This window comes from Oncorhynchus kisutch, linkage group LG10 (genome assembly GCF_002021735.2).
Source record: "Oncorhynchus kisutch isolate 150728-3 linkage group LG10, Okis_V2, whole genome shotgun sequence".
In the NCBI taxonomy this organism is placed as follows: Eukaryota; Metazoa; Chordata; class Actinopteri; order Salmoniformes; family Salmonidae; genus Oncorhynchus; species Oncorhynchus kisutch.
This window is the reverse complement of record NC_034183.2, coordinates 67,729,702-67,746,004: the sequence shown is the minus strand read 5'-3', so window position 1 is coordinate 67,746,004 and position 16,303 is coordinate 67,729,702.

Sequence of the window (16,303 nt, the reverse complement as noted above, 5' to 3'; positions counted from 1 at the left end):
GATGCAGTAGATGATATAGAGTACAGTATATACAGACACATATGAGATGAGTAATGTAGGGTATGTAAACATTATATTAAGTGGCATTGTTTAAAGTGGCTAGTGATACATTTTTGACATCAATTTCCATCAATTTCCATTATTAAAGTGAGCTGGAGTTGAGTCAGTATGTTGGCAGCAGCCACTCAGTGTTAGTGGTGGCTGTTTAACAGTCTGATGGCCTTGAGATAGAAGCTCTTTTTCAGTCTCTCGGTCCCTGCTTTGATGCACCTGTACTGACCTAGCCTTCTGGATGAAAGCGGGGTGAACAGGCAGTGGCTCGGATGGTTGTTGTCCTTGATGATCTTTATGGCCTTCCTGTGACATCGGGTGGTGTAGGTGTCCTGGAGGGCAGGTAGTTTGCCCCCGGTGATGCGTTGTGCAGACCTCACTACCCTCTGGAGAGCCTTACGGTTGTGGGCGGAGCAGTTGCCATACCAGTTTGTGAGTGCTTTTGGTGACAAGCCGAATTTCTTCAGTCTCCTATGGTTGAAGAGGCGCTGCTGCGCCTTCTTCAAAACGTTGTCTGTGTGGGTGGACCAATTCAGTTTGTCCGTGATGTGTACGCCGAGGAACTTGAAACTTACTACCCTCTCCACTACTGTCCCGTCGATGTGAAGAGGGGGGGTGCTCCCTCTGCTGTTTCCTGAAGTCCACAATCATCTCCTTTGTTTTGTTGACATTGAGTGTAAGGTTATTTTCCTGACACCACACTCCGAGGGCCCTCACCTCCTCCCTGTAGGCTGTCTCGTCGTTGTTGGTAATCAAGCCTACCACTGTAGTGTCGTCTGCAAACTTGATGATTGAGTTGGAGGCGTGCATGGCCACGCAGTCGTGGGTGAACAGGGAGTACAGGAGAGGGCTCAGAACTAACCCTTGTGGGGCCCCAGTGTTGAGGATCAGTGGGGTGAAGATGTTGTTACCTACCCTCACCACCTGGGTGCGGCCCATCAGGAAGTCCAGTACCCAGTTGCACAGGGCGGGGTCGAGACCCAGCTGAGCTGTAGTCGATGAACAGCATTCTCACATAGGTATTCCTCTTGTCCAGATGGGTTAGGGCAGTGTGGTTGCGATTGCGTCATCTGTGGACCTATTGGTAAGCAAATTGGAGTGGGTCTAGGGTGGAGGGTAGGGTGGAGGGGATATGGTCCTTGACTAGTCTCTCAAAGCACTTCATGATGACGGAAGTGAGTGCTACAGGGCGGTAGTCGTTTAGCTCAGTTACCTTAGCTTTCTTGGGAACAGGAACAATGGTGGCCCTCTTGAAGCATGTCGGAACAGCAGACTGGGATAAGGATTGATTGAATATGTCCGTAAACACACCAGCCAGCTGGCCTGCGCATGCTCTGAGGACGCGGCTTGGGATGCTGTCTGGGCCTGCAGCCCTGCGAGGGTTAACACGTTTAAATGTTTTTCTCATGTCAGCTGCAGTAAAGGAGAGATTGTAGACCCTGCCACATACCTCTTGTGTCTGAGCCGTTGAATTGCGACTCTACTTTGTCTCTATACTGACACTTAGCTTGTTTGATTGCCTTGTGGAGGTAATAGCTACACTGTTTGTATTCGGTCATGTTTCCGGTCACCTTGCCCTGTATAAAAGCAGTGGTTTGCGCTTTCAGTTTTGTGTGAATGCTGCCATCAATCCGCGGTTTCTGGTTTGGGAATGTTTTAATCGTTGCGGTGGGTATAACATCGCCGATGCACTTTCTAATGAACTCGCTCCCTGAATCAGTGTATTCTTCAGTGTTGTTGTTGGATGCAATGCGGAACATATTGTCATGGCTTTCTTCCTGGGAAGGAGAGGCGGACCAAAAACAATAAACGTGAAAACCGTAACAGTCCTAACTGGTGCATAAAACACAAAGACAGGAAACAATCACCCACAAAATACCCAAAGAATATGGCTGCCTAAATATGGTTCCCAATCAGAGACAACAATAAACACCTGCCTCTGATTGAGAACCAATCTAGGCAACCATAGACTTACCTAGACACCTAAACTGAACACAACCCCATAAATCTACAAAAATCCCTAGACAAGACAAAACACATAAATCACCCATATCACACCCTGGCCTAACCAAAATAATAAAGAAAACAAAGATAACTAAGGCCAGGGCGTGACACATATCCCAATCCACGTGATTGAAGCAGTCTTGAAGCGTGGAATCAGATTGGTCGGACCAGCGTTGAACAGACCTGAACGCGGGTGCTTCCTGTTTTAGTTTCTGTCTGTAGGCTGGAAGCAACAAAATGGAGTCGTGGTCAGCTTTTCCGAAAAGAGGGCGTCGCGGAGGTTAGAATAACAATGATCCAGGGTTTTACCAGCCCTGGTAGCACAATCGATATGCTGATAGAATTTAGGGAGTCTTGTTTTCAGATTAGCCTTTCCAGTTTACATAGAGTCAAATAAAGTTTGTTCAGGGCCATCGATGTGTCTGCTTGGGGGGGGGGGGAATATACATTGGGGCAAAAAAGTATTTAGTCAGCCACCAATTGTGCAAGTTCTCCCACTTAAAAAGATGAGAGAGGCCTGTAATTTTCATCATAGGTACACTTCAACTATGACATGTTTGACCTCTGTCATTGCCAACAAAGGGTATATAACAAAGTATTGAGATAAACCTTTGTTATTGACCAAATACTTATTTTCCACCATAATTTGCAAATAAATTCATAAAAAATCCTACAATGTGATTTTCAGGATTTTTTAAATAATTGTGTCTGTCATAGTTGAAGTGTACCTATGATGAAAATTACAGGCCTCTCTCATCTTTTTAAGTGGGAGAACTTGCACAATTGGTGGCTGACTAAATACTTTTTTGCCCCACTGTATACGGCTGTGATTATAATCGAAGAGAAATCCCTTGGTAGATAATGCCGTCGACATTTGATTGTGAGGAATTCTAAGTCAGGTGAACAGAAGGACTTGAGTTCCTGTATGTTGTTATGATCACACCACGTCTCGTTAATAATAAGGCATACACCCCCCCCCCCGCCCCTCTTCTTACCAGAAAGATGGTTGTTTCTGTCTGCGCGATGTGTGAAGAAACCAGCTGGCTGCACCGACTCCGTTAGTGTCTCTCGAGTGAGCCATGTTTCCGTGAAGCAAAAATCGTTACAGTCTCTTATGTCTCTCTGGAATGCTACCCTTGCTCGGATTTCATCAACCTTGTTGTCAAGAGACTGGACATTGGCGGTAGTATGCTAGGGAGTGGTGCCAGATGTGCCCGTCTCCAGAGTCTGACCAGAAGACCGCTTCGTTTGCCCCTTTTACGGCGTCGTTGTTTAGGGTCGCCGGCTGGAATCCGATCCATTGTCCTGGGTGGAAGGCAAAACACAGGATCCGCTTCGGGAGAGTCATATTCCTGGTCGTAATGATGGTGAGTTGACGTTGCTCTTGTATCCAGTAGTTCCTCCCGACTGTATGTAATGAAACCTAAGATCACCTGGGGTACCAATGTAAGAAATAACACGTAAAAAAACAAAATACTGGCTAGTTTCCTAGGAACGCGAAGAGAGGCGGCCATCTCTGTCAGCGCCGGAAGTAAAATGTGTAATACCAAAATGTTTAGTACCAAAATGTGTCGTACCAAAATGTGTAATACCAAAATGTGTAGTGCCAAAATGTGTAATACCAAAATGTGTAGTACCAAAATGTGTCGTACCAAAATGTGTAATACCAAAATGTGTAGTACCAAAATGTGTAGTACCAAAATGTTTAGTACCAAAATGTGTAGTACCAAAATGTTTAGTACCAAAATGTGTAGTACCAAAATGTTTAGTACCAAAATGTGTAATACCAAAATGTTTAGTACCAAAATGTGTAGTACCAAAATGTTTAGTACCAAAATGTGTAGTACCAAAATGTGTCGTACCAAAATGTTTAGTACCAAAATGTGTAGTACCAAAATGTTTAGTACCAAAATGTTTAGTACCAATATGTGTAGTACCAAAATGTTTAGTACCAAAATGTGTAATACCAAAATGTTTAGTACCAAAATGTGTAGTACCAAAATGTTTAGTACCAAAATGTGTAGTACCAAAATGTGTCGTACCAAAATGTTTAGTACCAAAATGTGTCGTACCAAAATGTGTATTATCAAAATGTTTAGTACCAAAATGTGTAGTACCAAAATGTTTAGTACCAAAATGTGTAATACCAAAATGTTTAGTACCAAAATGTGTAGTACCAAAATGTTTAGTACCAAAATGTGTAGTACCAAAATGTGTCGTACCAAAATGTTTAGTACCAAAATGTGTAGTACCAAAATGTTTAGTACCAAAATGTTTAGTAACAAAATGTGTAGTACCAAAATGTTTAGTAACAAAATGTGTAATACCAAAATGTTTAGTACCAACATGTGTAGTACCAAAATGTGTCGTACCAACATGTGTAGTACCAAAATGTGTCGTACCAAAATGTTTAGTACCAAAATGTGTCGTACCAAAATGTGTCGTACCAAAATGTGTCGTACCAAAATGTTTAGTACCAACATGTGTAGTACCAAAATGTGTCGTACCAAAATGTGTCGTACCAAAATGTGTCGTACCAAAATGTGTCGTACCAAAATGTGTAGTACCAAAATGTGAAACATTAATAAAAGTAGCAACATGTATGCACTCACTACCCTACTGTAAGTCGCTCTGGATAAGAGCATCTGCTAAATTACTGAAATGTAAATGTAGATAAAGTCAGAAAGTGTTATATTTTCCAGTTTGTTTAGATCTCTAAGTTTGATTAAATCTCTCCTTGACTGTCTCTGTCTGTCTGTCTGTCTGCCCGCCCTTCCATCTGTCCAAGGCCTTGTGTGTCTGTGTTTTTGCAGTGTCAGCATCTGAGTCACTGTGTCTGTGTTATTATCTGAGAGACCTATAGTGTCCCTCTCCCCTCTGCCCCCCCAGGCTTTAATTACACTGTTCGGATAATGAGTCAAATCCAATCAGACTTGTCTCTCTCTCTCTCCTCCACTCTTCATTAGTATGTTGGTCCCATTATGGAGCCACCAGTCTGATCCTTACTAACACCAGCCGCCCTGGACTGACATGACATCTCCCTCACCCGCCTGGTGTGTGTGTGTGCGTGCGTGCGTATTTGGAAGGTCAAGGGTACTTTTGTGTATATTTAAGTTTTCTTTGTACATTATTCTGTACTAACATGTTTTTTTGACAGCTATACTGTATGTCTTTTCTTAATATATGTGGATAATGGACTTTAACTTAAATACTACTCTCCTCCACCAGCCTGTTAACTGGCACATTAGACTATGTAAGTCATTGCTCACACTCTGTAGTGTAGCAATGTTTTTAATCCAACCTTTGTTACATGGTTGCTGTGAGAGACGTTCCAATTCAAATAGTATAACTGTGCCTACAGAAAGAGATAAGTGACTGTGTGTTTGGCTGAAGAGGCCCAGAAACATCGATGGATTCCTGCAGAGTGAAGGACACATGTAGCCTGTAGCTGGCTGGCTTATCACATCAAACCCCCAGAAGAACCACATATTTACACATTCCCAGACACACACACACACACATGCATGCACACACACACACACGCATGCATGCACACACACTCGGTGATAAAATCTGCTCTCTGTCATCTTTTTAATCACATTTCCACATAATCAAAGGTCTATTGAACGACTACTAAACGACTTTACTGTATGTATCAGGGTTGTGGGGTCCATTCCATTCCAATTCATGAACTGAAATAGCCCCAAATAAAATAAAATGTTCAATCTAAGAATGTAATTTAAACCCGTCTTCTTTATTGAGTTCAAATGGAATTCACCCTGATCTTAGCAAATCAAACTCTCAATCAGAATGACGCTATGACAGAAACAGACAGGATAAGAGAGGATGCGGAACAGGAAGTTGTAGTGTGTTTTTTTGGTAGAATATGAACGTTTATATGTTTCTATATACAGTGCCTTGCGAAAGTATTTGGCCCCCTTGAACTTTACGACCTTTTGCCACATTTCAGGCTTCAAACATAAAGATATAAAACTGTATTTTTTTGTGAAGAATCAACAACAAGTGGGACACAATCATGAAGTGGAACGACATTTATTGGATATTTCAAACTTTTTTAACAAATCAAAAACTGAAAAATTGGGCGTGCAAAATTATTCAGCCCCTTTACTTTCAGTGCAGCAAACTCTCTCCAGAAGTTCAGTGAGGATCTCTGAATGATCCAATGTTGACCTAAATGACTAATGATGATAAATACAATCCACCTGTGTGTAATCAAGTCTCCGTATAAATGCACCTGCACTGTGATAGTCTCAGAGGTCCGTTAAAAGCGCAGAGAGCATCATGAAGAACAAGGAACACACCAGGCAGGTCCGAGATACTGTTGTGAAGAAGTTTAAAGCTGGATTTGGATACAAAAAGATTTCCCAAGCTTTAAACATCCCATGGAGCACTGTGCAAGCGATAATATTGAAATGGAAGGAGTATCAGACCACTGCAAATCTACCAAGACCTGGCCGTCCCTCTAAACTTTCAACTCATACAAGGAGAAGACTGATCAGAGATGCAGCCAAGAGGCCCATGATCACTCTGGATGAACTGCAGAGATCTACAGCTGAGGTGGGAGACTCTGTCCATAGGACAACAATCAGTCGTATATTTCACAAATCTGGCCTTTATGGAAGAGTGGCAAGAAGAAAGCCATTTCTTAAAGATATCCATAAAAAGTGTCGTTTAAAGTTTGCCACAAGCCACCTGGGAGACACACCAAACATGTGGAAGAAGGTGCTCTGGTCAGATGAAACCAAAATTGAACTTTTTGGCAACAATGCAAAACGTTATGTTTGGCGTAAAAGCAACACAGCTCATCACCCTGAATACACCATCCCCACTGTCAAACATGGTGGTGGCAGCATCATGGTTTGGGCCTGCTTTTCTTCAGCAGGGACAGGGAAGATGGTTCAAATTGATGGGAAGATGGATGGAGCCAAATACAGGACCATTCTGGAAGAAAACCTGATGGAGTCTGCAAAAGACCTGAGACTGGGAAGGAGATTTGTCTTCCAACAAGACAATGATCCAATACATAAAGCAAAATCTACAATGAAATGGTTCAAAAATAAACATATCCAGGTGTTAGAATGGCCAAGTCAAAGTCCAGACCTGAATCCAATCGAGAATCTGTGGAAAGAACTGAAAACTGCTGTTCACAAATGCTCTCCATACAACCTCACTGAGCTCGAGCTGTTTTGCAAGGAGGAATGGGAAAAAATTTCAGTCTCTCGATGTGCAAAACTGATAGAGACATACCCCAAGCGACTTACAGCTGTAATCGCAGCAAAAGGTGGCGCTACAAAGTATTAACTTAAGGGGGCTGAATAATTTGCATGCCCATTTTTTCAGTTTTTGATTTGTTAAAAAAGTTTGAAATATCCAATAAATGTCATTCCACTTCATGATTGTGTCCCACTTGTTGTTGATTCTTCACAAAAAAATACAGTTTTATATCTTTATGTTTGAAGCCTGAAATGTGGCAAAAGGTCGCAAAGTTCAAGGGGGCCGAATACTTTCGCAAGGCACTGTATATACTTGATGTGGCCACCCAGTGTGGTTTAATGTCCCGTCTCCATTCTGTTCTGTATAATGTGTACAGTGTGATGAGGGGAATGGGGTCTGGACTCCTGCGGTCTGGCTCAGTTCTGCTCTCCTGATCACCACTGTGTAATGATCTAATCACTGGCCAGCTGTATGGAGATGTGTACTTACACCACAGGGATCCTATACTGAACTATACACTCGTCCTACTGTGTCAGAGGTGTGTGTGGGGGGGGGGGTTACTGTGTGTGTGTGTGTGTGTGTGTGTGTGTGTGTGTGTGTGTGTGTGTGTGTGTGTGTGTGTGTGTGTGTGTGTGTGTGTGTGTGTGTGTGTGTGTGTGTGTGTGTGTGTGTGTGCACGTATGTGTCTATGTGTGTGTGGGGGGGGGTTACTGTGTGTGTGTGTGTGTGTGTGTGTGTGTATGTGCGTGCGTGTGTGTCTATGTGTGTGTAGTGGTGGAAAAAGTACCCAATTTCTATTGTCATACTTGAGGAGAAGTAAAGTTATGTTACAGTTGTTTTTACAATCGCCAGGACCATTTCTCAATACTTTTTCAAAACTCTTCACACAGTGAACACAACAGCCTTGGTTTTTGCATTGGCACAAATAGGAATAATACTGTACTGCAATATAAACATGGACCCAGCCAGAGATAGAGAAGTGGCTGACAGGAAGAAGAGTGGCTGGGAGAGGGAGAGGGAGAGGAGTACGTATGCGTGGTGGAAGATGACTGAGAGGGAGATCAAGAGCTGTAGTCTCAGATGAGATTAGGGCCATATAACTATAATTGATCATGTAATAAATCATGATCATCATCTTACTCTCCACTCCTCAACCCCATAGAGGTATTATTTTCCTCATGAAGGTGGAAGGTTTATGACATGATCAAATGTCCCTCCTGGACGCAATGAATGCTGGATGCCTGGACATATCTGCAGAAGACTGCCAGGGATGGACCAGGCATGCCAAAATATTATTTCTTAGGTGTATTGCCCAAGATGACATAAGATGGGATGTGGATGAGAACCTGTGGCCAAATGCAGAAGACAAGGTTGACAAGCATTGCAACTGTATCTGTATCGGTAGATGGTGTATATACAAATGGTTATATTTTGGAATCACTCAATGCCAAAAAATGACCAAAAACATATGGAAGCATATTGCATCATGTCTGATTCATTCCTGTAACATGTACTGCAGTGAATTCTAAACAGTAGAGAGGTGTCATTCTTGTTTTGTAAAGAAACGTAACTAACAAAAACATTGTGTAATGCTACCTGTTGTTAGTGTTTTTTAGGTCATTGTTTTATGAGTGACAAAGTGTGCTTGCTGGGTGACAACCTTTGCTAGTGTTCTGGAAGAATGAGTTGATTTGAGACATGTATGAAGTGTTTTGGTAGTTTTAGTTCATTTTGGATATGCAATTAACTGCTGTGCAAAGCTGAAAGTTGGTTAGGAGAACTGTGTGAAGAGGAAAAGTGAGTATTGAGAAATGTGTCCTAGCGATTGTAAAAACAACTGTAATAGTAAATGACTAAAGTAAAAGTGAAAGTCACCCAGTAAAATACTACTTGAGTATTTGGTTTTAAATGTACTTAAGTAAATGTAATTGCTAAAATATACATAAGTATCAAAAGTAAAAATATAAATCATTTCGAATTCCGTATATTAGGCAAACCAGGCGGAACGATTTTCTGTTATGTTTATTTACGGATGTTCAGGGGCACACTTCAACACTCAGACATCATTTTCAAATGAAGCATTTGTGTTTTGTGAGTCTGCCAAATCAGAGGCAGTAGGCATGACCAGGGATGTTCTCTGTTTAGTGAGTCTGCCAGATCAGAGGCAGTAGGGATGACCAGGGATGTTCTCTGTTTAGTGAGTCTGCCAGATCAGAGGCAGTAGGCATGACCAGGGATGTTCTCTTGATAAATGTGTGAATTCTACCATTTTCCAGTCCTGCTAAGCATTCAAAATGTAACGAGTACTTTTTGGGTGTCAGGGAAAATGTAATGGAGTAAAAATATATTTTCTTTAGGAATGTAGTGAAGTAAAAGTAACATTTGTGCAAAGTTAAAGTACAGGTACCCCGCACTGTGTGTGTGTGTGTGTGTGCGTGTGCGTGTGTGTGTGTGTGTGTGTGTGCATGTGCCTGTCTCTCTGACTGTGTGTGTGTGCGTGTGTGTGTGTGTGTGTGTGCGTGCGTGTGCATGTGCCTGTCTCTCTGACTGTGTGTGCGTGTGTGTGCGTGTGCATGTGCCTGTCTCTCTGACTGTGTGTGTGTGCGTGTGTGTGTGTGTGTGCGTGCGTGTGCATGTGCCTGTCTCTCTGACTGTGTGTGCGTGTGTGTGCGTGTGCGTGTGCATGTGCCTGTCTCTCTGACTGTGTATGCGTGTGTGTGTGTGCGTGTGCGTGTGCATGTGCCTGTCTCTCTGACTGTGTGTGCGTGGGCGACTATGCATGCATTTATTAGAATGTTTGTGATCGAGAGAGAGAGAGAGAGAGAGAGAGAGAGAGACAGAGAGAGAGAGAGAGAGAGACAGAGAGAGAGAGAGAGAGAGAGAGAGAGACAGAGAGAGAGACAGAGAGAGAGAGAGAGAGACAGAGAGAGAGAGAGAGAGAGACAGAGACAGAGAGGCAGAGAGAGAGAGAGAGAGAAAACCATCTGTGAACCATCTGTTCCTAATATGAACGTGTTTTTGCTGTCTTTGTCTGGTTGTGTTTTTATAAGGCCGTTACGAAGAAATATTATGCTGGTGAGGCATAAAGGATTTTAAATACATTTGATCTGGCTATTCAGCCTTAATGTCCTTAGTTACACACTGACACAACATTACCCAAGTAATGCAGCTGCATGAATGAGTGGCGTTTAGAAATATGAGCTAGTCTCAATGCAGTGAGTCATGTAGCTGCAGCTACACAGCATCTCTGGAAATGACTGACATTGACGTTGACCCTTACGGGCACATTTCCTGAATGGATAGACTGAAATCTAATTCACCCAGAGCCTCATCATCAGCTGTCAAGGAAAACAGGCCTGTTATGTTCTGTGTGTTCCAGCACTGAGAGAAGAGAGAAGAGACCGTGTCTCCTAGTCTAGTCTCTAATACAGCCTGTTTATATGCTTTATTCAGTCATTCTAATTAATTATATCAATAAGCCAGCATAGAACCCAGCTTTTCGGCATCCTGCCTTTCTTAACTGCTAATACAGTCTGGTCAGGAGAGTATAAGAGGGCTAAGTAGGTGAGGAGAGCAGCAGCTTTTTGAAGTTCTCTTGTCAAATCTGGTTGGTTGGAGATAGCTAGCTTTGACTCTGAGGTAAACTGAGAAAATGGGACCGACCAAAGAAAGGGGCAGACTTGATGTGTAAAATGTTCCCTCTGTTGATTCAAGGTCGTAAAGAGCCTATCACTACCTATCATTCTGTTTTCAGTACCATGGACAGTTCCCTCTGTTGATTCAAGGTCGTAAAGAGCCTATCACTACCTATCATTCTGTTTTCAGTGCCATGGACAGTTCCCTCTGTTGATTCAAGGTTGTAAAGAGCCTATCACTACCTATCATTCTGTTTTCAGTACCATGGACTGTTCCCTCTGTTGATTCAAGGTTGTAAAGAGCCTATCACTACCTATCATTCTGTTTTCAGTACCATGGACTGTTCCCTCCCATAGACTTTGCAGTCACTCTGATGTAGCGCAATGCATTGCTAGCTCCATTGGTTATTCTAGTCTGTCTGATGTAGAATAAACCATAGCCAGACTCCAATTGTTATTGCTCTCCAAATGCATTTCTATAGACGTATTCTCGTCATACTCCTTCAGCACCATGGACAGCAGTTATCTGTCTAGCTGGCAGTGGAAAGCTCCACTCATATGTACTGGCTGTCCTTCATCACCAGGGAGGCTCCCCTGCCAACTCGTCCCTCTGCCTCTGAGCTCTGACTGTTATTCCACTAGGTAAGCTCCAAAATTATTCACTTTGGTATAGAAGCATTGAAATTCGCGTTTAACAAAACCTGATGCAGTCACAAAAATGCAACAATCTCAACAATGATGATAATCCATCAGAAATCCCAGTAAAATGTTGATACTCTCACTTTCAAAGTGGTGTGTTAAATACAAAGCTTGCGTGCATTAATAAATAATATGAAAAGAGTAATGGGTGAACGGGCAATGGGACTTTGGCCGGGATTCAACCCATGTGGAGTTAAATTCCCAATCTGGACCTCAAACCATCACGGTCCCCTAATAATCCCCAGTTTACAATTGGCTCATTCATCCCCCTCCTCTCCCCTGTAACTATTCCCCAGGTCGTTGCTGCAAATGAGAACGTGTTCTCAGTCAACTTACCTGGTAAAATAACGAATAAATAAAAATAAAATAGCGCTACACAGTTGACAATAGCGCTTGTCAGCTTGTAGTCCTAAAAAACGGAAATGAATGATAATGTTCTACCTCTGGTTCGTTTGCTATTCCTATTTGGGATACGTGCTGAAAATAAGGTCTGAGGTTAACAGAGGCTTCTATGAGATGATAATAGTCAGTTAACAAGATCTTTAGGAATTATAAAGCCTTTACGTTCTCAAAATAAGTCACTTGCTAATGAGTCGCTAACTATCAGAGAACTTGAACTTCAGCGTTAGTAGCAAGCATTTTCACGTCACTACGCCGACCATGCAATCTAGTCTACGCTACATTAGTCCGCCTAAAAGCTAGTTAGCTTAGTTAGCTTTCTGCTTACCAGCTCCAACAAAAATGCAAGGATGGTATATTGTTTTGCTCCAGGCTGCAACCACATCTCCTCAGCGGGAAGGAGCTCATTTTATCAGTTCCCCGACGATGTCTAGAGGAGACTTTGGGTCCGTCTGATAAGGTAACCTAAGTCTGATAAGGTAAGCTAAGCCGTTTAGCTCGATGTCAAAGGCACACGACCTGAGGTGTAGTTTTATCTTTTTACATGTTAGCACATCTTTAGCTTTTTGCTTGTTTTGATGACATAAACTTCACAAGAAGTTATGTTAGCTGATGAAGATTATCTCATAGAATAACACGTATCAGATCTCCTAAGCCTGTGTTCACCACAGACCTTATTTTCAGCGTTTATCCTGAATCCCTCCCCAAAAAACATTAATTTCCCCATAAGCTTTGGCCAGCGAGCCATGACAGTTTTACCCTGCGTTGGTGCTTACAAAAGACACCATTACTATTGCTCTCTATGAGCCTTTTAAAGGCATTTTCCCAGATGTTAGCAGAGATCAAATTCACAGGAAACACTACGCATGACGGCTCAAGCATAAATGATCTTTAAAAGTCTGCTATAGTGCAGTAACACGGCTCGGATTAATTCCAGACCTTTGCCTTGTTTAGATGTAGTAGCAGTGGAAGGACCCAAACAGAGCAAACAGCAGATGTTGCTGGAATCAGACCTGGTGTGTCATAGAGAGGCAAACATCAGAGCATATAAAAACTGGAACTATCCTTGGCACCATTGAAACATCAAGAGGTAGAATGAGACAGACTTACTGGGGGAGACATTTTTTTTCACCTTTATTTAACTAGGTAGGCCAGTTAAGAACAAGTTCTCATTGACAAATGCGACCTGGCCAAGGTAAAGCAAAGCAGTGCGCCAAAAACAACAACACAGAGTTACATGGAATTAACAAAAGTACAGTCAATAACACAGTAGAAAAATCTATATACAGTGTGTGCAAATGGAGTAAGGTAAGGCAATAAATAGGCCAATAGTGTCACGTTCTGACCTTTATTTCCTTTGTTTTGTATTTATTTAGTATGGTCAGGGCGTGAGTTGGGTGGGCAGTCTATGTTTGATTTTCTATGATTTGGGGTTTTCTATGTTTCGGCCTAGTATGGTTCTCAATCAGAGGCAGGTGTCATTAGTTGTCTCTGATTGAGAATCATACTTAGGTAGCCTGGGTGTCACTGTGTGTTTGTGGGTGATTGTTCCTGTCTTTGTGTTTGCACCAGATGGGACTGTTTTAGGTTTTCTCACATTTGTTGTTTTTGTTAGTTATCTCATGTGTAGTTTCTTTATCAATTAAAGAATATGAATAACCACCACGCTGCGCTTTGGTCCGCCTCTCCTTCAGATGAAGAAAACCATTACAAATAGTAGCGAAGTAATTACAATTTAGCAAATTAACACTGGAGTGATAGATGTGCAGATGATGATGTGCAAGTAGAAATACTGGTGTGCAAATTTTTTTTAAAGTAAATAAAAACAATATGGGGATGAGGTAGGTAGTTGGATGGGCTATTTACAGATGGGCTGTGTCTGTGAAGCACTACAACTCTCTAAAGCTCTTTGAGTAGGAGAAGGGAGCTCACTGCTGGGGAACCAACAAGTACAATGTGTTTTCTTGCAGCTTCGCTGCCTGAACCCTTAACAAGAAAATGTTACAGGTAAACTATGTTTCTAAATACGAGGGTCACCGGCATCATCACATTTCTCATTCCATGATGGGCGTATGGACATATGAGAATGTCTGCTCACTGTTTTGCTGCTCCCAACTGTGATCTTTAAAAAAAGTCTTTGGTGATTAAGATTTATTTCAAGGTAGTCTCACGATCAAAACGCTTTATGGATTGGCTTGGCTACTTGGTGAATGCATTGGGCAGGATACAAACCCAGCTTCCATTGAGGGGAGGGGAGGCCATGCTTAGTATTTAATACGGGGTTCCCCAGCACATAACAAGCACGTTCTGTATGTAGCTGTGTACTTCCTGTCGTTGAGCGAACACTAGTTCGTATTGGTCCGTACAACTACCACAAGCTTCCTTCATATGTCACACAGAGACAAACAAATGAAATCTTATCCATGAGTTCATCTGAATCTCACAATATCACTTTATATGAGGACTGATGGCAAATTTGAGCAAATGATGATAATTTTGTGTCCAAACATAAATATTGAATTACATTTAAATGAATGTGTTTCAGGTATATAGTACAATGTCCCCCCAAATTATTTTCTTACATTTCAAATGATCCATATTCCTCCATCATGTTTTCCACATGTTCAGACTACAATTTCAGATATGTGATATGTGATATGAGTGCAGCTTTTTATTACAATTAAAGGCATTCTTTTATAGGCATTCTTTAGTCTGAATATTGATTAATTTACCACAAGGGGCATGAAATATTGTTTAATCAATGTATTTAGTCTTATGACATCAATTCAATGATATTTTTCACCAAATAATTATTTTTAATTAAACACTTATTTACCATATTCGTACTCTATAGTACCTTTTTCTGGCATATCAACCGCCTGGTTGAGCACATTTGAACAACATTTTTGCTGTTTAGCCTTTTTGAATTTTATCCCCTATCTTTGGTGACTGATTTCAAGTTTTTGCAGCTCTCAGAGTGGGCAAGGTTAGAGAGCCACAGGTCTGGACTGCAGCAACCCAAATATTCACCTACAATGATGGAGGAAGGCTGGGAGAGTTGACCAATCATGTTCAAGTGAAGGTTTTATCATTTGCACTTTTAAACACACTGTGAAAACATATCAGCCGGGTGAGAAAACAGCAAATGCAGGGCCACATAGATCCAACTCAGGGGGAAGCAACAACCCAAAATGAAATGCAGACAAGTGCATTTTCACCATTGACCTATAGGGGGCTCAACATGCAGGCCTAAGGCTTTGATGAATGGCACTATATCAGGTTTTGTTCAATGCGGAACAATTATACAAGCACCTCAATTGTCATTCTTCTATGCCAAATTTAACAATATGGTATTTTTTGGGAGCTTATCTACTGGACCTTGTGGAGGACATGCCAAGGCTGCAGCCATTTTGTGATGAGCTGAGTAGGACTGAATTTGTTGAAGGTCTGAATGCAGAGGCCGCTAGAAAGCCTACTTGTGCAGATGAAGAGAGATGGAGAGGGGGATGGAGGAGAGGGAGAGAGAGATGGAGAGGGGGATGAGGGAGAGAGAGATGGAGTAGATGGAGAGTGTCTCTCTGTGCATGTCTGTGGCCCTCTCAGCCCTGGCACAGCGATTAACCCCCGCTACCCTGGCTGCCCCCTCTCTCTGTCCGCCACGCCAGCTCTCTCTCTCCTAGCTGCACTCTCAGCCCTGGCACAGCGATTAACCCCCGCTACCCTGGCTGCCCCCTCTCTCTGTCCGCCGCGCCAGCTCTCTCTCTCCTAGCTGCCCTCTCAGCCCTGGCACAGCGATTAACCCCCGCTACCCTGGCTGCCCCCTCTCTCTGTCCGCCGCGCCAGCTCTCTCTCTCCTAGCTGCCCTCTCAGCCCTGGCACAGCGATTAACCCCCGCTACCCTGGCTGCCCCCTCTCTCTGTCCGCCGCGCCAGCTCTCTCTCTCCTAGCTGCCCTCTCAGCCCTGGCACAGCGATTAACCCCCGCTACCCTGGCTGCCCCCTCTCTCTGTCCGCCACGCCAGCTCTCTCTCTCCTAGCTGCCCTCTCAGCCCTGGCACAGCGATTAACCCCCGCTACCCTGGCTGCCCCCTCTCTCTGTCCGCCGCGCCAGCTCTCTCTCTCCTAGCTGCCCTCTCAGCCCTGGCACAGCGATGAACCCCCGCTACCCTGGCTGCCCCCTCTCTCTGTCCGCCGCGCCAGCTCTCTCTCTCCTAGCTGCCCTCTCAGCCCTGGCACAGCGATTAACCCCCGCTACCCTGGCTGCCCCCTCTCTGTCCGCCG